Here is a 21635-nt window from a genome sequence, read left to right as displayed (position 1 = left end):
GATTTCTTTTGTACACACATCCCCCTTTGCTAACTACAGAGCATTTTTTTCCTGGAAGTTTGCCAAGAGGATTTTCTCATTCCTTGTTTTTGCCTTCCCCAAGGCTGCTAAAGATGATAAGTCTTTTAGATAACAGGGAAATTGTATGCACCACTATTTCTATATTCTTGCTTTTATCACTTTGAGGAAAAAGTACAGTTAATCTCCTGAAGTTAAATAAGCAGACAAACATACTGCAATTCAAAGTTAATGATTGAGTAAAACTTGGGTTCAGCCAAGCATGATGCAAAAAACTGGAAGACAAATTTCAACCCAAATGAGAGGTATTTTCTACAACAAAATTCCTTCCTTAAGATCAACAAATTATTTTAGAGAGTTGGCTAAACCACTTGGGTCATTGGAGATTATGTTACATTCAGCTGTGCATGGATGAAAAGGGCCACATTCACACTTGTTTTCTCTCCACCTTATCCCAAGCCGCTTCAAATTTGGCTCAAGTGTGAAAAGGGTCAGAGCTCATGTCGTGGCGGCCCAGGGTCCCGCTCCTTTGTTCTGCCACAGCCTTCTGCAGCGTCACTTAAGTGTAGTGACTGTGTGGCACATGTCAAAATAGGTATGACCGGTTGAGGTTACCGATAAATTGGGCCTGCTGGGGCTTTCGTCAAGCCTTTAGATTAGCAGATATGAGCTTTAGCTCATTTGCCCTCCGTTGCAGCACTTCAAGTGATTCCTGATTGTTTTGCTCTGTTTCTTTTCATGCAACTTCACTTCTGCCGCCAGCAAGATGTTCCTGTTGATGGGAGTCGGGGAGTCACAGCGTCAGTGCTGTGAGCTGATCTTGAAACTTTCTCCCCAGCGCTTTTCTATTTGCCTGCTGACCGAAACCTTTCTGAACCTGCCGAATATGTGACAACATTTACGCTTCCCCAAACACAGAACTTAAGCAGCCGACAGCCAGCGCCCCGAGCTCCCCATGCCGCGCTGTCCCGTGGCAGGTGGCGGCTGCTCCGTCCCGCTGGGGCCAGACCCTCGGGGCCCGCAAACACAGGCGCGGCCGCGGGAAAGCCACACAGCAGCCCCGATGGGGACAGCGGGGGACGCGCACCTTGCGCGGGCACACCGCGCCCGGCGGGGCTGGCACGGGGCCGGCGCTGGGGCCGGGGCGGGCCGGGGCCGGGCTGGGGCTGGGGCTGGGGCCGGGGCGGGCGGGGAGGCCGCGGGCCCCGCCCGAGCCCGGCGAGCCGCGCTGAGCCCGCGCCGGCAGCATGAGGAGCGGCGGCGCCGCAGCCGGTGGGTCCGGGGCAGAGGCGGAGCAGGTGCGGCGGGGCCGGGAGGGGCAGCGGGGCCGGGAGCGGGACCCGCGGGCTGGCGCCGGGCACGGCGGTCCCTCCGCGGGCTGCCGGGAGCGCCCCGAGCCGGGCTCTGTTCCGCGGGCGGCGGCGCTCGGGGCCGGGCGGTCTGTGCCGAGCCGTGCCGGGCAGCGCGGAGCCGGGCTGTGCCGGGCAGTGCGGAGCCGGGCTGTGCCGAGCCGTGCCGGGCAGCGCGGAGCCGGGCCGTGCCGGGCAGCGCGGAGCCGGTCTGTGCCGAGCCGTGCCGGGCAGCGCGGAGCCGGGCCGTGCCGTGCCGGGCAGCGCGGAGCCGGGCTGTGCCGAGCCGTGCCGGGCAGCGCGGAGCCGGGCTGTGCCGGGCAGCGCGGAGCCGGGCTGTGCCGGGCAGCGCGGAGCCGGGCTGTGCCGGGCAGCGCGGAGCCGGGCTGTGCCGGGCAGCGCGGAGCCGAGCCGTGCCGGGCAGTGCGGAGCCGGGCTGTGCCGAGCCGTGCCGGGCAGCGCGGAGCCGAGCCGTGCCGGGCAGTGCGGAGCCGGGCTGTGCCGAGCCGTGCCGGGCAGCGCTGAGCCGGGCCGTGCCGGGCAGTGCCCCACTGGCGGGTCCGGACGCGGGGCTCCCGGAGCCCTCCCGGAGCCCTCCCGGAGCGCTGTCCGAGCCCAGGGCTGTACCTGCCCCGCGCGTCCCGGACGCTGACGCCGCGCTGGCTCGGACGGCCACGCAGGAAAAGTCAAAATAATCTTTTCGCACCGTGAGTACCTTGCGATTAAGGCAGCCGAGTGCTTTCCAAATGTGTTACAGCACTGGAGCGGGCTATTAGTGTGGACGCGTCCTAATGAGTGTGTTAATCAGCATAACATCCTTCTCTGCTCACCTTTTGGGCTAATTGAGGATGGCATCTGCTGAGTTTCTCTTCGCGCTTTGAAGTGTTTGTTAACCTGTGATAGTGATTGTCTTGTCACGTTCATTCCGTTTTTCATGTGTAAATTCAGCATGTGACTTGAATTCAGATAGCTGGCTCGTGGACTGGTGATTGTAGATTTATTTGCCCCTATGCCTGTAAAGTTGAACCAGTATCAAAAAGTCTTAATTGGGAAATATCTGGAGGTCTCTGTCGACTTTAAAAACTGTTTACAATTGGCAGCCTTGTTGGTACCTTCAGCCAAAAAGAGATCTGAGCGTGGAAACGGGACTGCATTCTTGTACCTAGGGATGGTCCCTTGCAGGTCAAAACGGAGGCATGTTGGCATGGCCAGGAGGCTTCATGGGAGCGTGGCCTTCTTTTTATTTTTTTTTTTAATTTATTTTAATTTTTTTTTTTAAATTTTTTTTTGCTTTAGAGACTCTAAACCTTGCAGTAAGGTGGAGCAGCGCAGTCCTCTGCTGGGGTGTAGCTGCCCCCTCTCTGACTCTCCTTTTGGTTTTGAGGAAGTTCTTAATCTCCCTATGACTCAGTGTCCTAATCTTTAAAATGGCTTAATAAGACTTGTCACGCTTGCCTCCCAGGGACATTAACATCTAATTGATGCTCGTGAACTGCCTTGATCTGGGAGAAAAGAGGGCATCTTGCTTCCCTCATTTTGCCACTTTATGTTGGGTGCTAATTATATTACAGGGGTGGAAAACAGATTATCTGACAACAGAACTGGAATTCGTGTCTGTTATCATTGGCACAGGCGCTCTAAGTTAAAGTGTATGCCCACTTATGCTTAGTTTGAGGTGTCTGGGTGTTTCTCTAAAAACAGCGGGGTTTATCCTTTCTAGAGGATGCATTTGAGAAATTTGCTCCTAAAGTACCGCATTGAAGCATCAATAGACTTTTGCTTCTGACTCTAGAGATACTACACAGCTTTCCTCTGTGTATTATGAGGTCAGTAAAGGTTTTAAGAATTAAAACTGTGTTGACTCAACTCTCAGCATGTCCCTGATCTTAAGTCTTACTCTGCCTGAATCTTACGGCAGTCTCAGTTTTTGTCATGTTTCACTTCTCTAGAAATAGGGAAAACATACAATTTTACAGTTCTCTGCTTGAAAATACAAGCTTTAGAATATAAAATGTATCTTTTTAACCATTTTGCTTGCTGCTCAAGGGAGTAATTAGCCATTTTACTCCCCTGACTTGAATCTTGCCCCACCTCCTCCTTATCATTGCTGCCTCCCCCTCGGGCAGATAGAAGAGACTGCGGTGGCAATAGCACAGGGCTGGGATGATGGGGTCACCTACAACACACACCAAAAGACACCAGTATTCCATAGATCAGCTGCTGTGAGTGGACACGCTGCCTTACAGCACAGGCACAAGGGTCTTTTTCACCTAAAACTTTGGGTTGCTAAATTCTCAGTCCTTTTCCTACATCTTGGTTCCTGTGTACTGCAGGTCTGTGTGCTGGGAGGCTGCTTTGTGACGCGGCATTTGACTCATATGTTTGATTCAGTTCTCCTTTTCAGCACTGTTGCTGCAATATGTCCTTTCCTGTGCTAAACAGACCTTTAGTGTTGATACCTGACAAATACAGCTTTTAAAATGCTGTTCGACATTTCTTAGTGCTGTTCTCTTCATAGTACTAGGAAAAAATATTGTATCTTAGAGTGTGTGGTGGAGAAATGAAGTTCTGAAGGGAAACTGAAGCATGCTGCATTCCGCTTCCTCTTGCCATGTGGTCTGCAGCAAGTGATGTTACTTTTCCTGCCCTGTCTGTAAAATCAGGTGAATTCTTAACCAACAAGTGTAAAGAGAAGTATACAGAAATGGGAAGTTATCTCTGTTTCACTCTGAATTGCTTTTTTGTTTGTTTGTTCTTAATTGCCTTAATGTTGTTCTGAAGTTGTATAGCAGTACCACATCCCTGACATCAGGGTCCTGCTCTTTGTGGGGAGATCAGTTTTCCTTCAGTTTCATCTAGAAGTAAGTATGATCTGAAAAGGTTTTGTCTTTACTAAGATATGCTGAAGCAGGGTTTTCTAGTCTTGTGTCGACATCCCATTTCTTGTGGAGATGAGAGAGCCTATGTGTTTGGTGGAGATGTTCTTTAAGTGTAAGAAACCATAAAATAGGAGAGGTGATTGCTATCCAGTTTCTCCATGAGTATGCTTTAAGTCTTTCACCTCTTTTAGCACATACCTTGTATCTGCTCCAGCTGTCTCACTGCTCTGGTATTGTATAATTAGTATCTTGAAAACTCAAGGGAAAACTTTCAAATGCTATATATTTCCCATCCGGACTCTTCCACGTGGCTGTGACATTTGTTGTGAGTCCTTGGTAACCTGTATCTGTTCCTTCACCTCACTTTGATTCCCCTGGCGTCAGCAGAAAAGCTCTCTTTCTTAGTGGAAGAGGCTTTGCTTCTTAGGGGCATGGTGTGTTTTGATTCCCTTAAAATGAAGACTATTTCAGGTGACTGAAATTCAGATCTGCCTCCCAATGGTCCTGTTTTCTCAGCTTGCTCACGTGTTGGATCCGGAGTAAAGGAGCTACAGAAACACTGAGGGGTTGATGTGTTGGGCTGCTGGCAGCCTTGCTTGCATGCATCTTTATAATAGATGTGTACCTGTATAATAGGAATTTGGCATCTGCATTTTGTGTGTGAGCAAATTCTTGGCTGCACCTTTCCTGTTCAAGCTCCTTCTGTGTGAGGAGCCCGTGAATTTGTAAAGCGCAGCCTCTGCTCTGTGTTGGGCAGCTCAGCTGTGCAGGGAGGGCACACTGGCTCTTGTCACTGGGAGCAGTTTTAGAGGTGTTTATACAGCAAACTGACTCTTTCAGAAGTGGTATTAGTAGTTCAGAGTACATTAGACTGATTCCAGAAAATACAGATATTCTAATTAAGGCTATTAAGTGTCCACTGATTCAGTGACTGTGCAGACACACAGTTAATATCGTATTGTGACACATTCTGGAAATTGCTGTGTTTATTTTTGACATGGACAAGATGACTAACTCTTTCATCTATGCATAGTTACATTTACAAGCAAGTAAAAACTTCCCCAAAATTATCTTCAGACTCCTAGTTCCATGAAAGGAAAAAACTTCAGACTTGTCCTTAAATCTGAGCTGTGTGTGCCATTGAGCCCTCTTCCTGCTCTGGGTTGATAACCCTGTGTTTGGTGGGGGTTATGTTTTCAGGGGTTTTATTATCTCCTCCAAATTTCTGTGGGCAATTTACTGTGGGGAGAGGAACAATAGCAACCCCATCTGTGTTGGGAAAGGTAGGTGGTACCACAACACAAATTAGAAGACGCTGCTGCCCTAGCTTATATTCAGTTCAAATTCTGATTGTCCTTATTTCAATGTCCCAGTAGCACTGATGTAACTAGGAGGAAACTTGGGTTTGTTTCTTCTTGCTTTTGGCCTCTTAGAACTGTGATGGCAAAACCTGGTGAGGCAGTTGGTTTAAGGAACTCTGTGATGGAAGTATGTGGACTAGATTTAAGCTTTTTTTCTTGGCTCTGGCATCTCCTCCGCCGTGGCCTGGAGAAATAATGGCAGCAGTTTCTCCAATGGCTGCATTCAGCCAAGGGGACATTACCAATTCAGCTTTTAAAATGACTGTGCCTGGCATTGTAAGTGTGTGATGTGGAGTTTTGGCTTCCTAAAAAGCAGTTTCTTTGGATCCGTTAGTCCACGATAAATCCTTCTCAGACCTTTTAAGCTTGCAGCTTATTGCCTGTTTAGACTGCAGTAATGCCCAAAGGGGTGGTGCAGTTCACCATCCTGTATTGCTGCCATCGCCAAGCATCAAAATAGAATTTCCGAAGCCATGTGAAATTTTTGTTGGGAATAAACCGGGATGTTTTGTAATCAACTTTAAATATTCTTAATGGTAACTCAACAGACCTTAGACCACCCTTCCACTACCAAAAGGGGCTACAAGAGAGCTGGAGAGGACCTTTTACAAGGGCAGGTAGCGATAGGACAAGGGGTAATGGCTTTAAACTGAAAGAGGGCAGGATTAGATTAGCTGTCAGGAAGAAATTCTTTGCTGTGGGGGTGGTGAGACACTGGAACTATGATATTTTTGTTATATAGTGTTTCTTTTAGAAGACTAAGAACATTAAAATACCTGGTTCAGATAACATATTTTGTCATTTTCTTACCTGAATAGGTGACTCCCATAGCTATCTGGAAGGCTTTGAAATCTTCCAAGATTTCTTTTCCTAGCCTATAATGTGCAAATCATATATGATGGAGTCCAGCAAAAAAAATACAAACGGTTTTGTAAACAGCAAAGCAGAAGGTGCAGCAGAAGACAAATTTTCCTCTCGCTCTGAGAAGACTCGTGTTTGGCAGATAGTGGAATTCCTTTTTCCCGTGTGATCAGATAAGAGTGTATTGCAAAGACCTTAATCTGTGTTACTGGCTGAGGTGAGCCCCATCTGTCAGTGGTGCTAGGGATGTGCAGTACCCTTGCCCTCTAGACTCATGCATGCAGGGAGCAGCACAGAAGGATTTACAGAAACAAATGCAGGCTCTGAAGGCAGTTGCTAAAAGCAAAGGGAGGAATTCATAATGGAATGCAATGTTCCTTGCTGACACCCTTTCTAGCTGAAGAAACCCTCTGGTTAAACAAGAACTTTACAAGATACTGGGTATTTTTTGGTTTCTGCTTATTTGTGAGTTTGACTTCCTTTCATACGGGTTTACCTATTGTATGTGCTTGTTATCAGGCTGCTTTTTATGGATTGTCTTTATGGCACCTTGAGCTGATCTGGGGAGTAATTTTAAGTAGCAATCTGAGCTGATGAGAAGAAAATAGAGGGCTTGTGTTGGGCTTGACTTCTTGGTAGTAAATATGTAGTCAGTGCTAATCACCCCCATGTCATCATTCACCCCAGCTGTGGGTCAGACACAGGATCTGCTTGTGTACTTGAACTGCCATTGCTCCTCTCCTTTTAGAGGCAGTAAACGAGTGAGCATCCTGACACAAGAGCTTACTTCTCCATGTCTCATTTCCATCCTAGGTGAACTGAAAGAACTTCTGATGGAATGTGATATTTGGGCTTGGATAATTTATGTGAGCGAGTTCTCATTCAGATCTGATCTCCTGGCCTTCTGCTTGGTATTTGATTTTCCCCTTTCACTGAGTGCTACAAATTCCTATGGTTACCACCTATGCAACCAGCTGTTTCTGTCAGTTCAGAAAATTGTTTCAGTAATTACATGGCTGTAGGGACAGAAGAATATTGAAGTCTGGAGCCTCTTTTAAGATTTCAAAGTGAATGCAGAGTGTAGGTTCCTCCCATTTCAATCTAGGGATTTTTAGAAGTAACAGCTGCCACCCCTCTGTACAGTATTTGTGTTCAGAACATTAACGTGGTTGAATGAATGTTAGAAACATGCACATGGTTAAAGCTTGGACACAAGCTCCATAAATACGAACTTTTGATCCATTCAAAAACTGAATTTGTGGATGTAATCAAATACCTCTTGCTATACTTACTCTCTGAAACTCTGCCCTTGCACTGAGTCAACATTAGGTGTCCCAGCAAATGCATTAGGAAGAGTAAGACTTGTGTAAAGAGCTAAATACGTCCCAGTGAACCTGTTCAGACCAAAGAAACCATCTTTCTGTTGTTGTTGGGGGGCTGTGTGTGAGAGGGAAGAAGGGTTAGGGTGGTTAACTTTATTTCCTGGAAATGAATAGCATACATTTTTCAGTGCACAGAACGGATATTACTCAGTTTGTGACCTGCTTCCTCGTAAAAGTGTCGTGGGACAGGGATTGGTTTGAATCTGTTGCTGCACTTCTGACATGCAGCACTGTGTGATGCTGCCCTGTCGCAGAGGCACGCCTCGTGCCTCGATGTATAAATAACCCTGTGTGGCAAAGGGAATTGGAGACAAAAAAGGGAATTGTGCCAAATATTTACTGATGTGCTGGGCCTTGTCCTGGGCACCTGGGCTTAATTTGGGAGCAGGTGTCCGAGCTGAAGCTGCAGCACAGGGCCGATGGGTAATGTAACACTCCCCAGCACCTACTGGAGAGCTGCTCTGCGCTGAACAGGAAGGCACAACCATGCAGTGCCACAGGTCAGCCACATCTTATTTGTAGCTGTGATGCTTAGATAAGCAGACAGGAAAATAGGTTAATGTACAGGCCAGCTTTGTGCATGTCGTGGGGAAAAAACTGCTTTTAGTATCCCCTGTGGAGTAATTCTGATGACTACTTCACATATCAATTTTCAGGTTAAAGATAGAATAGAACAGAGGGGAGCAGGGTTATTCCTTTGGCAGCATTGGCTCTCCCCTGCTGTTCTCTCCCGGCATCTCAGTGGGATGCTGACTGCGGCCAGTGCAGGTTTGTGCTTCAGAGCAGAGTTAGGGTGTCCTGGGGCTGACAGCCCTGGGAGGGAGATGTGGCTTTGGGAGATGTGGTGCAGTAGGTGCCGGCATGAGCAGGAGGAGCAGTGTCAGGCACTGGGAGCTTGGCAGAGCTGGGTGCTGGCGCCTCACTAAGAGAAAAGGGTTTCTTTCTGGGTTTCCTTCCCACCTGGGAATGAAAAGTCACAGTGGAGCATTCACCTCTGTGTGTTTATGTGGGAAAGGAGAGCCACAAGGTTTTTATCTCACACTTACCTATGCAAAAATGCAAAGGGGCAGTGTTATTTTCTTTCTCTCCGTTTTCTTTTTGGCTGAGGAAGGAGTTGTGATTGTTTGCTGAACACATCCACACAGAGGACTCCAGCATTGCTGAATGCATGCACACAGAGGGCTCCAGCAGTATTTCTGATGCTATTTCATCACAAATGCAGAAGCTTGACATCTTAAGGCCTTATTTACACATGCATTTAGATATAGACCACCACACCTGTCTATAGCTACTTTGTCAGCTACTACCTGGCTTAATGATTGATGGTATTAGTAACTTGTGTGTAGAAGCATCTTCAAACTCAGTTATGGAATCAAAACATGTCTCCCAATTACTTTGTTTATCAGGCATTAATAGGGACCAAAAATAATTACATGGCTGTTTCAGAGCAAGGTGAGATATTTTTGTGTTGTTCACAATGCTTTTCCCTTCCAAAAGTAAGTCCAAGGTTCTACCTGATGCTCAATAAAATATTTGAATGATGTAATGGCTGTGTTTGACAGAGTTTCTTGACTCAGCTTTTTCTAAGGGAGCATTTGTATGCACCCTTTGGATGGTCAGGTGGTTCTGCAAAGTTTCAGTATGAAACTCCTGCCCTTTCTGGTGAAGCTTTGTGGATTCTGACCCAGAACTCGATAGGATACATGTTTGTGAGGCAATTTGGCTCGTTTGAAATTGCAAGCCAGTAGATCTGTGAACACTGGCTTCTGGAAAACAACTGTATAATTATCTAAGTATCTCTCTTAGTTCGTTAATTTGCAAGATAAATCCAGGAATGACATATATAGTACAGCGGATTTGCATTTGCACATGAGATTTAATTTAGAGGTAAATATTAATGCAGATGTATCACAAGTTTTTTTGCTTTAGTAGTTCTAGTGAACAAAGAATGTGAACCACTAGTTTTCAGTTTTATTGGCTCTACTGAAGTAGCAAAGGATGGCAAGGTTTTCCTTGCCTCTCTGCCTAATCAGTTGTTATCCAGACAGTAGGCCAACCCACATGTAAAATTTACTGAAAGTGTGGGCAAGAGAGAGTTACTGGGACTTCAACAAAGCCAGGTTAGTTCATGACTTTATCTGACTTTCCTGCTAGGTACCAAGAGGCATTGTAAGGTTGTGATCAGTGCTTCTGATGAGTTCATGGAAGCCTTCACTACATTTGTTTTTAATGACTGTTTCTCTAATGAAAAAAAAATACACCTTTTTTCATACTAAGGAGCAGCTTGTGTTTGGAATCCAAATTTTCTACATTTCTTTTGGGTTTTGTCTGTTGAATAATATTTAGCTGGGATATTGTGCCAGTCACAGGGCTGAAATAAATGCGTTTTTTAATTTTGGAGGAGGAGATGAAGTCAGTGTTTTCTTCCTTTTGGCTGAAATCCTTCTATTATGATTTTAATGATGATTCTGATTTCTTCGGGAAAAATATCCAGAGGAGTGAGAGCTTTTCTCTTTTTTGCCAGGTCTGGGGAATTTAAAATGAAAACTAATAGATTATTTTGGACCTCATCACTAGAAAATAATATTGGCGACATAAATATTACTTCTCACAATTAGAATGAAGCAAAAAAAGATAACATTTACATTATTTATTTAATTACCTAACAGATCAGTATACACATGAAGTGTCTCTGTTAAGTGTATCTGCATTCCCCCTCCTATTTTTGGAAATGGGATCCACATTTCTGATATTTCTTACTTAATAAAATTTAATCTTAAAAAGAGTATTTGTAGTCATTGTCCTGTGTGTTTTGCATGTTGGGGTATTTTTCTTCTTAAAGGCTCTCAAACTTCATTTGCAATGCTCTGTCTTTCCCGTATTCACAGATTAGTGGGAGGGCAGGAGATAAGGAGAAATTGCCTTTATTTTCAGATGAGTGGCTGGGTTCTGGCATACCCAATACGTGCTTAGTCATGTGCTGTGCTGATGGCGAGTTTCGCTTGGCACACCCTGGCAGGTGCAGTCCCTCCCCTGTTTTCTGCAGAGCCATCTCTCCGTGGTGCAATTGTAGATGACTGGGTTTGTTTTACAGCAGTGACAGTGTAATGATAACCTTGCCAACGCTCAGGGGAGGTGGAGACAGCTGAACTTTTTGCTTGTATAGCACGTTTAAAAATTTCACTCAAGATACTGTGACTTGAATGTTTTGGTCAGTGTCACTTACAAGACTGTTGTGAACTTCTGTCAGAAAGTATTGGAGTGGCAGCGAGAGTTGGGCTAAAGCTTCTTCTTTCTTCCACCAAAATTGTATTTTGATTGTTCATTCAGTTTCTTTGCCTTTACCTGTTTCTTCTCTCCTCCAGGCCTGTATTCTAGATTATGTTTTTATCACTTTTGATTAAAATTCCAGCAGTAAAATTGTCATCTTTGAGCTGTGAGATGCATTGGTGTGTGCAACCTCAGAGGGATCAGAAAAATAGGGCGTAGGCAAGAAAGGGGAGAAAGCCACCTGGTAATTGTGTTGGTAGCTGTTGCTAAAATCTGGGCTTTCTGTCTGGGAGTACAAGGAGGTTGTATTTACTGTATTTAACACCAGAAGTGCCTGTGCTTGTGCAGTCATACAGTCTGGCAGAGCTGGGTGGACTCTTCCCTCTGTGCCTGTAGTGCCTGTGAGCACAGGGTGTTTTCTCTCCCCACTCCAGCGCTTTGCAGACCCGGAGCAGTGAAGCCACGTTGGCAGTGGCCGTGCTGAACGTCCTTGTGATCCTTGCCCCTGCCTGCCGGGCTCTGCCTTAAGCAGATTTACTCACCTGACCTCTTAACCCGCTGGAGATGATCAGACCTCTGCCAAAGAGCTGCCAGACGAGACGGGGTGACTCCGGAGCGGCCCTGCCAGGAAAGGTAAAAGGAGCAGGCACGTAAGAGCAGCTGCCCCAGCAGCCAGAAGATGGGCTGGAAGGGGCTTGTGCAGAGCTGTCAGCTTCTGTTTTTGGAAGGCAAGGGTGCTCTCTGCCTGGTGCTGCACTGACCTGAAAATACTGAGGTGAACTGTTCGTGTGTTGCCATACGCTGCCTGCCAAGATGCCTTGAGGAAATGGGCTCTGCAAAAGTTGATTCATAATTAGCTGATATGCTGGATATTAGGAATCCAGTGCACTTTTTTCCTAGCAACCTCTCTTAAACTCTGTTTATATATTCATTGGCAACATAAGGAGGGTTTGTAGCGGCCAACTCAACATCTCTAACTTGTACCTTTTCACAATTTTTCAGTCTTCTGTTATGCAAACCTATGGCATCTTTTGTCCAGTGAGGAAAACAGGATTCTAGAACTATTAGCTTGTCCTGTTAATCTCAGAAAACTAGGAATAAACTACTCTGGATGTCACTGACTTATACATTAAGGCATCTGGTAAGAAAACCCTTCGTTACCAAGGCTTTCCATGTTTTTCTCAGTGTTCTCTTGTGTTGCTCCCCCAGGCAGGGTACTGGTTGTGGTCTCTGGCAGGACTGGTGGTCAGCAAAGGGCAGAGGTGGAAGAGCCCCTGCTGTGTGTGGTGGAGGGAGGAGGAATTCTGATCGTGGAGGACAGATAAACCATCAAACAAAATACAGCAAAAGTTTCTCATGGAAGGCTGCACATCATTGGTGGCAGCAGGAGCGCTGGGATATGTGCTCACAAGGCAAATCCCTGTAATATTCCCTGGATCTGTGTGTGTGGTTTTAAATATGGCAGTTTGAGGTAGCAGGTTGATCTGGCTAGAGAGGAGCCCATTTTCCCCAGTCACAGACTGTGGTCTGTCTGATGGGCCCCGTTTAAAAGGAGTTCCCTGAAGTTGATAGCATCAGTGAAGAAGTCTGCTCAGTCTGGCTTTGGTACGAACATGAGAGCCCTGCCCAGCTGCACCAGGCACCAGGAGCAGCACCAAAGGGACTGGGATGTTCCCAGCCTGTGCTGGGATAATCTGTGCTGCACATGGGAGTTGCTGGAGGATTTGAATTTAATGTACTTCACAGTGCCCTGTGCTGGCAGGGGTAAAACCTCACAGGTTGTACCTTAAGGAAAGGGACTCACTCAGTGGTAGTTGCAGTCACTTCCAGACTTCTTTCATAAGGTTTTCTGATTTAGAAATGCATTGTGGAAATACCTGGCCTGGCATATGAGCTTTTTTTTATGTTGCTGTGCCTTTTTTTCTTCTTCTCTTTTTTTTTGTCTGGCTACTGGTTTGAGAGTTTTCTTTTAGTAGTACCTGGCTGTAGTATGACTTGCACACAAAAGAAAGCACTGTTTCTTGAAATTTTTGCTTCCAGAGCTGATATAAGTACCCTTTAAACTTCACCTGAGATTTAGTTTTTATGTTGACTCAATTTTCTTTTTTCCCCCTTGATGGGGGTGAGCTCATAACATGCAAATTGTATCCTTCTGGACCTGGTGTGCCAGATGTCCAAAACTTTTTTTATGCAGTGTATCGCTTGCTTGATCTCTTTGGTAATCCAAGTAGCAGTTCCAAGCAGCTGGGGGGGGGAGGTGGGGAATAAAATATATTAAAAAAATCCCAGTCTTGGTAGAAAAGATGAGTTTCTGTGCTGTTTTCATGGGTTTATGACCGCTCAGAGCCTGTTTAGTGGGCTCCAAGGATGTCTTACTTTTGAAAGATGCTGCAACAAAGCCTGTTCTGTGCATATGGCTTTTGGGGCACTGGTTGTATTGGTATTTAATCACAGTGCTAATACAGTATTAGGACATTAGCCAGCTCCTTATTCCTAGTAAGCTAAACCTTGATAACTGGAGCACAGATAAAGATCTGGTTACACATTTCAGTGAAATAAAAGCAGTACTGTTTACCTGTCTGCAGAAGAGGGAGAAACCTCTGCTAATATGGAAACAGAATGAATTCCAAGCCAGCATTAGGTCTTGGGCTCAGTAACAAAATGGTTTTTTTAAAAAAAAATCGTATTTGTAAAGTGGAGAACTAAGCAGTATTTCTTTTTTAATAGTTTAGATTCACACATTTTTCTCTCCGTCCTTTTTGTGAAGGTCAGTTCTCTGTTTTCCTTCTTGGTGTCTCTAAATTGGGGAATACTAAAGCTGTTGGAACTATACATTAAGGAACTGTAATAGTGAAATACATCTTCATATCTTCAGTTGATCTGCTTTGTGTAGGCACATTGGATGGATGGATTTTTGGGTCTCCTGATCAGCAGTTGGATAAAAACTTCCAGTATTCTGACAGTTCCCATTCCCCAGTCCCTGCTCTTGGCAGAGCAGGCACAGTGAGGGAGGAGCATGGTGCCCAGGGGATCAGTGGTGCAGGCTCAGCTAAAGCAACACCAACTTGACCCAAGATGTTCCTGCAAACCACTTGCCTTCCTAAATTGTTGGTTTCTCTAACAAAGCCAGTTCTAATCAGCACCTTGGGCACTGGGCACTCTGTGAACCCAGAACCAGTTAATCCCTTCCCTTTCTGAAATTTACAGGCGGTTTGAGAGTTGGGGCACCAAAGCAGCTTTAGCTCTGTCTTGCTGTAGGAAGAAATGTGATGCCCCTTATCTACTCTGTCCTGAAAACACCACGCTCAAGTAAGCGCCATGTAGTCACACATGGCAGCATTTCAGGATCCCCAAACAGCTGTGGCTGCTCCACATAACCTCATGTCAATATATGGGAATGAACCGGCATCACTGCCTTAAAACTTCCTGGGTCTGTGTAACATACCTGTGATGTTTTTGCACTTACACAGGCTCAACTCTTTAAATGCACTGTTCACGTTGCCTTTCAGGTATGTGTGTTGATGCTTGCCACAGATGCATGATTTCACTAAGAAATTTTGACTCTTATGTACAGTAAAATGGATGTTAGGACTAGATGACAGTGATAAAAATTAGCTTTTTACAAAAAAATTGACATTTTCCTTTGTCGTGACACTTCAAAAGTGCTTGCATTCCTACAGTGTCTGCCCCCTTACATGCTATGAAATACAGGTACATGATAAAATTAAGTTTTCCAAATGAATGGGTGACTAATGAAGAGCATGATGATAACATCTACATATTACAGTGCAGGTCATCCAGTTTGGTTGATGACTGGAAGCAAATGGACATTGTTGCATAAAACCTTCAATAGAGAAGGTGCAACCACCTCTGTTGACAGGACTTACACAGAGAATTTAAACCTTAGGCTTCTGGAGCCAGGCTGTGTGATGGACAATTACTATCAAGAAGTGGTTTTTTTTGGTATTTCACAGATTCTGGTAAACTTCGCTGTGCTGGAGACGATGAATCATAATTTAATCCTGACTATATCTCAGCTTGCCTTATGAAAACAGTGATTCATGTGTCATCCCTCCTGTTGTTGGTTAATGATATTCTGCCCTCATTTGGATTTTTTTTTTGTTCCTTGATGGGACTGCTTCCTAACGTATTGCTCCCATGGGTCTTTTTTAAATTTTTTTTTTCTTTTTCCGGTGGATATCCCAAAACTAATGTTTCAGGATGTATTCTATAATTTGACTGTGTGGATTTTTCTGCAGCAGAAATGGATCCTGTTTTTGTAACTCTCTTGGCATCTTTATTTGTTTTTTGTTTTTTTTTTTATACTTTGTTTTTCTTCATTTTTTGGGAAGTCTGGGCAGAGGGAGGGTAGAAATTGGCCTGCACATTTTCTTCCAAAAATACTGTTTCTACTTTCAGAAACTATGTCTTTTCCAATCTCTTCTGGTAACTGTGGGTCCAGTTTACAAGGACAAAAAACATAACACAGATACAAAACTAACACAGTAGCTTTCTTTCTGTTTTTGTCTTTTCATGTAAATTCTCCTTGGAGCAGAGTTTGGTGTTTAAGCTAATCTTCTGGTTTCCCATCACCCTCTGGCTGACTTGTCTGGGTGCGGCTTCTCAGTTCTCCACTGTCATTCAATGGCTGGTTTTTGGTGGTGAATTGGCATTGCTGCAACCAAGGAACCTATCATTTACGACTCAGAACTGCTTTTGGGTTTCTTTGATTTTTTAACTTTGTGATTCCCATGGATTTCAGTGTGACTGATAACATTAATGTCCCAATAAAACACAGGAAGAACTGTGTGCTACCTTGTGTTTAAAAAAAAAAAAAATAGTAATGGAGTGTGTTGATTCCTAAAAATGTGTGTGTATGCATATGAAATATTGCCCAGAACGTTTTGTTTCTTTGATCATTGGCAAAGCAATCCTGTCTGTGTTTTCAATGGATTAATCCTTACTACTGATCTGGAAGTCTGATGTCTGCAGATGAGGGCAGCTCTGCCAAATGAATTATTGTGGACTGGAGCCCTCAGGGTCTTGCAGCCCCAGTGCTGGCTGTTTATTCCTCTTGGGTAATTGCCACAGCCCTAGTAACCAGAGGGACACATGCTGGAGAGCAGAGATCTACAGATCCATGCTGGGAAAGATGATCTGAAACATACTCTTGAGAGCTCTTGGCACATATCTGTGAAAACTAACACTGGTGCTGTTCTTCTTCGCCCCCAAAACATAACCTGGAGTGTTTGCTTCAGCACAGCCATAATTTCATATTTTTGCTTCAAAAAACCCTGAACAAATATTAATTTCCTTTCTCACAGAAATCCTGAGGAGTAACAAAAGACAGTCTTGCTTTGGCATCCAGTGTTCTCTGAGGGCACTTTCCAGTGTCTCCAGCTGACGTTTTTGGGCAGCTCTCAGTTAGAAAAGCAGCATTGCTGCTCTTCTTTGCTCTCTGGGTTGGGAGTGATCACAGTAAGGGGACAGACAGGCTGTATCTGGGCATTGGGTGGCTTCAAGGAATCAACACTGGTGGCACTCTTTGTCGCTTGCTCCCTGCTGAGGTCCGCCAGAAATGTGATGGCTCCTCCAGGGCGCTCCCAGAGGCATTGGCAGTCCCACGTTGCTGTGTCAGTCCATGGCCTATCTCACTGCCCCATCCTTCTGGATTATTCCTATTCTCAGAGTGCCATAAACCAACATTATTCCCATGATTGCTGACTAAGAGAGTCTGCTTTTTACTGCTTCATATGTTTGTTTTCTTTTATGGTGTATTTACATCTGTAATTATGTCCCCATGCATACAAAGGGAAAGCTGTACTAGAGGAGCTGCTGCCAAATGTGGCTCGGTTTTGTTGGTATAGCTGCATATATATACCAGGGGTTTTGCTGACAGAGCTCTGTCAGCTAGAGGGTACACTTTTTTTGGTGTTCCTCATGGTCACCGTTGCGCCATCCAAGTTTTCTCTGTGACCTGAGGGTGAGGAACAGAGAGGAGCACACAGGGCTGTGAGAAGAAGTGGGATGTTGAAGTTCCCACTGGCAGCTGGGCAGGAATGGTGCCAGAATTCCCTCTCCATCATCCCCTCGTGGTATCCATCCCTGATCAATGTGTCTGGCCCTGCCATCTCCCTGCTCCTGTGATTTTGGGAATGGAAAATAGGGTATTACTTGCCCTCCAAATTAGTCTGGCTTAGTGGCTACATTCCTATTGAAAGTAGAAAATCTTGTGCTGATCAAAAGACAACCAGCACTGCCTATTCTGTGATTAACTTTAATATCTACGCTGTTCCAACTTGTGAGCTTGAAATTATAAGTGTCACTATAGGAAAAGAAAGGCAGGAGTTTCAAAGGGCTAAAAGATTGTCCTTTTAATTGTTTTCACTGAGACTACTTCATAACATCTTTCTAGCTTAAATAACAGGTGCTTTTTCTTAAGAGGTATGCTTCCTTGTAGGCTGATGTTACCCTTATGGTATACTTTCTTCCTTTGTTCTTGTGATCCTAACCTAGGAAAACATCAGCATAAACTTTATACTGTTGTTTATATTGTGTTTCTGATCTACTACAACAGAGCTGAAAAATGTTCTTCCTTGTAACCAGTCTAAACAAGAGTCAGGTTTTAATATCTTGTTTATGCATAGCATTAACCCCAAATGACTGTGGCATAATCATCTACAGTTACCTTTGAAGATGTAGACTATATGAAAACTTGGGACTTTGCAGCAGAGCTTTTAGCAGCCCTGTAAAAAAAAGATTTTTAAGTACTTACTGTAATCCATGGACAGAATAATAGAGCTACAGACATTTCTCCTTAAAACCATTTGATTTGAAGGTTTAGAATTATAATTTCTACTGGTGTGGGTACAACAACATTGCTTTAAAATAAAAAAGAAAATTTCTTTATTTTACAGCTCATTCTTCAGAAATTATGGTATTTCTGATGAGTAGTTTGAGTATATACTGCACAAAAACGCCTGGAAAGCTACGTGTTGTCATTCATTTGAAAAACCTGTGCCTTTGCTTTGCAAAATGAGCATCGAAGGGTTTTAGTGATGCTCACAGGACAGGACTTCTTGTGCAGGCAGGGGAGGGGTGTCACCCCTGTGGCTGCCAGTTTTCTGTTGGGATTTATCTGAAACCTGGGAAGTGCTGTGTCCTTGGCCCCACCAGTAGCTGGGGCAGAGGCCTGAGCTTCCATCCCTGGGATTGCACATGTGGATCCTGGGGCAGCACCCCATGCTTTCCCCATGCCAGCACTGTATGTTTCTGTGAATGGCGACACATGCAAGCTGCTGGCTTACGGGGCTGATCTCATTTTACTTGTCAGTGTCTTAGTGCATTCCCACAGTAAAGCTCCGATCAGGAACATCCAGAAACAAACTGGACTATTTTTAAAGCTTCCAGCTTTAAAATGTGTGGAATGTGACTCAGTCTGTGTGGCAGATAAAATCCTACAGATAGGTCATTTTATTTTATGCTTCCTGTGAACATATCTAAAATATTCACTGCCAAGCCTCAGTGTACTCGTGCACATGTTTCCAGCTGTATTTTATCATGGATGCTTGCAGCTGCAGCAGGTTAAATGGGCACAGCAGCCCTGGTTGGAAGGCCTGTGTTTGAAATGTCTCATATAACCACTGCAAAACAAGCTGATAGCGTGCACGGTAACCTTGTAAGTTCATAGGCACAGAGTGTCGCAGTAGGAGCTGTTTTGAATTCCATACTTGGCCCGAAAAGTTATTTTGCAGGAGTTCTGTGGAAGTCAGCTTTTTATAAAAATACAGAAGAGTAATCTGGCTGTTTACAGAGACAGTTGGAGAGGCTTTGTTCAGAGGCAGCTTCCCTTCACTGATGTTTCTGGTAGGACTGTGCATCTTAAGGAATGTGTTGTCTGTCTGTCACCAGCACTAAACAAGTATTTCAGACCAACGTGCTTTTAAAGTAGTTTTATGAGCAAAGCAAATGAGAACGTCACTTGTCACCAGAATCACATATAATTTTTTTTTCCTTTTATGTCATTTTTAGGAAAACATGCAAAGAAACCAAACCATCAAAAAGCTGTGTTTCCTCCAGATAGAAATGTTTACATTTAAAATAGTCTCCACCAAAAAAAAGTGCATCACAGTAGAAACTAAGCTGAAAAACTCAGAAGGTCCTGCAACATGGCCAGTTTCACTTGCAAACTTCATTTTTTGTGGTGGTATTGATCTGTTAGACAGTTCAGCCAGGGAAAGAGGCAGCAGAAATATTGTGGTTATAACTGATGATGAGGAAGGGCCCAAGTAGATGAGTACTATGATTTCCATAGACATTGCAGAACCCAGCCTTTTGTTTCTGTTGTTGTTTCTAACCTTAAGCAAACAATAAATGTATTGTATCCTGCATGCCAAACTGGAGTCTTAATAAAAGAATTTATTCTTGGTAAACATGACAGAATTAGGGCTGTATTGAAAATGGAATCAGGATTAGTAGTATTGAAATGCAAGGAATTTAATCTTTTCCCGATCTCCCCGAGGACCATGTTCTCAAGTATTAGAAACAGCGCTTTAAGGGACTAAGGAAGAACTTAAGTGCTTCAAGTTTGAATTAAATTAGGCTTGCTCTCATTCCAGTGGGACAAATAAGCCAAAAGAGGTTTTTAATTTTTGCAGACAGTACCTCAAGACCTTGCTGACAAGCAATTTGCGTGGTGCTGCTGTCAAAAAGTTTTATTATTTTCCTGTAACGACTCATATGTGTCAGCTTTACTGCTGGCTGCTGACAGACTCCATGTGCAGATGTGAACCAGCTCCATACATCCATCTGACTAGAGATATTTAGTGGAATTGCCCTGAGAGTGGAGCTGCTTTTTTCAGTGTTCTCAAAATTGTCTGCAGTAGCAGAGCTTGGGTTTTTTTTCTGTCAGGAAATATCAGCCAGGACTGGAGACATTAGCTTTCCTGTGTATACATCTGTACATGCACCACTGCTTTAATTTCTGCTTTCTCTCTGCCCCTTTGGCACTGCTTTCCTTTTAGTTGTAACAAGATCTTCACTTTCTCTTGGGCAGCCACCAGGCATGAGCAGCACTTCTCAGCTTTCCTTATCTGACATTCCTGTTTGCCCTGCTGGAGGCAGAAAGGAGGCAGGGATAACTTCTGACAGTGGAGGGGGCCATCGAAACGGAACCCTTCTTCCCAGTGTGTTTTGTGCCCTGGAGCCCTCCAGAGACTCCTGTAATCCCATGGGAAGCTGTGTGGAAGGCCAAGTTCTTGTATGTGTTTAATGCATCATGCATGGGACCAAAAATGGCAATTCTTGTGCCTAACCCACGGATGCTTCAGTTCTGACTTAAAAGAACTTTTTGTCCAGACTATTTCCTGCTCTCTTGTTCTTTTCCTTTCACTGACCCAAATTTTCATTGGGCTCTGTAGCACTTCAGTGAAGTTTCAAATAAAATGCATTTTATTTTTGGATTGTGCTTCTAGAGGAAGCTCAATAGTCACTTAAAAAAGCATAGTTTGCAGTTTCAGCATCAGTACTCACCTTGATGAAATTTTTGGCTCTGTATTTCATCCCTAGAGTGATTTATATGATGGAGTAAAAGGATAAATTATAATATTCTAAGAATTCCTGTACTTTGGCAAACACTGTTAATTTTTCTACTGCAGGTAAGCAGTTAATGCATTGCCTCTTAAGTCTCAGAGACTGTTACAGGACAGGAAACTTTAATTATAGTCAAGAATGACTCTGCTGAACTTCTTATCCTTATTGCATTGTTTCTGGTGACTTATATACAATACTGCAGTGAAATATCAGTGACTCCTCACAAAAAAATGCATAATTTTCCATCAGCTGCATATACTTACAGCACCATCTTCAGCTCTGTCATCTGTCAACACATTGTTCATGCCAAAAAAAAAAAAAAAAAGAGAAGAAAATAAGTGGTGTTTCCAGCAATCCAGAAACCTTAGTAACCAAAGTCTCCTGTCTTACCCTGCTTTTTTAACCACAAAATTGTGAGTTTTTTGGAGAGTATGACCTCTGACACAGCAAGGAGAAATGCTTCACTAGTGAGCAAATGTCTCTACTGAGATGCCACTCCTCGGTTTTTCAGTATGGACAAGATGGGAGTGTATTGGAAGTTCATGAGGAGAAGATTTTGTGCCCAGAAAAGAATAGTCTAATTTTTGGCTTTGTGGTGTTGGAGAAGGGAGGTTTTAAGGCTGGAGAAGGTGTCCTGACTGTCCTCCCCAGTGGAAAGGCAGAGGAGGGCCAGGCCAGGCCTGTATGTGTGCAACACCTACTTCCACTCCATGCTAAAAATGCTTTTGTCCCTTTCCCTTTGCCTACAGCAGCTCCTGCCTTGTCCTCGCTGTTATCAGCACTGTCACACGCTGCTTTTCTTCTTTGGTTGGTTCAGATACTGCTCTCATCTCTTAGCTTTGCTCTTCCCCCACTTCCTTGCTGGATGGCAACAGCTGAGGCCATAAAACTCTTGTCTCTGTGAGCAGAAAAAAGCACTGGGTC

General features: G+C 44.4%; 1 protein-coding gene across 7 annotated transcripts in view; it reads left to right on the top strand.

The window, feature by feature from the left end:
• Positions 1–1229: 1229 nt before the first annotated feature.
• Positions 1230–21635, top strand: part of MICAL2 (microtubule associated monooxygenase, calponin and LIM domain containing 2) — a 118983-nt gene continuing 98577 nt past the window's right edge. For 6 of the 7 annotated variants that reach the window (XR_005601945.1, XM_039552136.1, XM_039552135.1 and 3 more), the window contains exon 1: positions 1230–1316. The gene's annotated coding sequence lies outside the window, so the exon portion shown is untranslated. Of the gene's footprint in view, positions 1317–11569; positions 11754–21635 lie in introns of those variants that run through there. The other variant, XM_039552134.1, reaches the window with a different exon arrangement.

Source organism: Corvus cornix, chromosome 5, assembly GCF_000738735.6.
Source record: "Corvus cornix cornix isolate S_Up_H32 chromosome 5, ASM73873v5, whole genome shotgun sequence".
Classification (NCBI taxonomy): Eukaryota; Metazoa; Chordata; class Aves; order Passeriformes; family Corvidae; genus Corvus; species Corvus cornix.
This window is presented reverse-complemented; position numbering and strand designations above follow the sequence as displayed.